Source organism: Panulirus ornatus, chromosome 2, assembly GCF_036320965.1.
Source record: "Panulirus ornatus isolate Po-2019 chromosome 2, ASM3632096v1, whole genome shotgun sequence".
NCBI lineage: Eukaryota > Metazoa > Arthropoda > Malacostraca > Decapoda > Palinuridae > Panulirus > Panulirus ornatus.
Genome location: NC_092225.1, coordinates 94162747 through 94164486, shown reverse-complemented (window position 1 = coordinate 94164486; position 1740 = coordinate 94162747).

The following is a 1740-nucleotide window of genomic DNA, read 5'->3' as shown; positions in this document are numbered from 1 at the left end:
CAACAACAGCTGCTATTGTAGTGCGCCCCTTACTGTAGCATACAGTAGCCACAGCTACTGTAGCACCTTGTATACACCTCCAACAACAACAGCTGCTGTTGCAGTGCGCCCCTTACTGTAGCATACAGTAGCCACAGCTACTGTAGCACCAAGCACTACAACCAAACCCCCACCAAACCCCACCCAACCCCACCTCCAATACACCTCCCTCCCCCCCCCACCCTCATTGTTGCTGGCGTGGCCAATCCGTCATAAAGTCGGCCACACTGTGGAGTAACTTTGGACCCGACCAGCTGTAAACCTGCATTGTAAACTCTCGCTAATGGATGGTAAACCCCCCAACTCTCCCACGCCAGAAGTTGAGGGGGTTCGTCCCATTTGCCTCATAGTTTACGTAGACCATAGATTTCCCCGGGTGTGAGTTGGGTCGCCGCATTGACTCGTCCCACCTGTGGTTTACTGGTTTACGGAAACTGTTTTATGTATATGTGGCGTCCTAACTACGTCTCTTCGTTGTATATCAACTGACTGTTATATTTCTCTCTTGTGTCTCCCCTGATGATGTGATTATGACACGAAAGTGCACTCGGGAACTTAACGTGTTTCATTTTCCCCGTGGAAACATACGAATATATTTATCTATTTATTATACTTTGTCGCTGTCTCCCGCGTTAGCGAGGTAGCGCAAAGAAACAAACGAAGGAATGGCCCAACCCACCCCCATACACATGTATATACATACACGTCCACACACGCAAATATACATACCTATACATCTCAATGTACACATATATATATACACACACAGACATATACATATATACACATGTACATAATTCATACTGTCTGCCTTTATTCATTCCCGTCGCCACCTCGCCACACATGGAATGGCATCCCCCTCCCCGCGCACGCGCGCGAGGTAGCGCTAGGAAAAGACAATAGAGGCCACATTCGTTCACACTTGGGGAGGTAAACCTCTGTATGCAAGGGGCGCCTCCACCCACTTAGTCTCGTCATGGTTTACAGTTTACGTAAACTGTACACTCGTGGTCTTCCTTGATCAGTAGCTTGCATATTTAGGGTCGTATGTGAGCAGTGACTCACCACCAGGGTCGTTACGACCAAGGAGGTCGCTACCAGGGTCGTTACGACCAAGGTGGTCGCTACAAGGGTCGTTACGACCAAGGTGGTCGCTACCAGGGTCTTTACGACCAAGGTGGTCGCTACCAGGGTCGTTACGACCAAGGTGGTCGCTACCAGGGTCGTTACGACCAAGGTGGTCGCTACCAGGGTCGTTACGACCAAGGTGGTCGCTACAAGGGTCGTTACGACCAAGGTGGTCGCTACCAGGGTCGTTACGACCAAGGTGGTCGCTACAAGGGTCGTTACGACCAAGGTGGTCGCTACCAGGATCGTTACGACTATGGTGGTCGCTACCAGGGTCGTTACGACCAAGGTGATCGCTACAAGGGTCGTTACGACCAAGGTGATCGCTACAAGGGTCGTTACGACCAAGGTGATCGCTACCAGGGTCGTTACGACCAAGGTGATCGCTACAAGGGTCGTTACGACCAAGGTGATCGCTACAAGGGTCGTTACGACCAAGGTGATCGCTACCAGGGTCGTTACGACCAAGGTGATCGCTACAAGGGTCGTTACGACCAAGGTGGTCGCTACAAGGGTCGTATGTGGTGAATAATCATTCACTTTCTATAAAAAGGTGTCGAGTGTTGGAGTAAT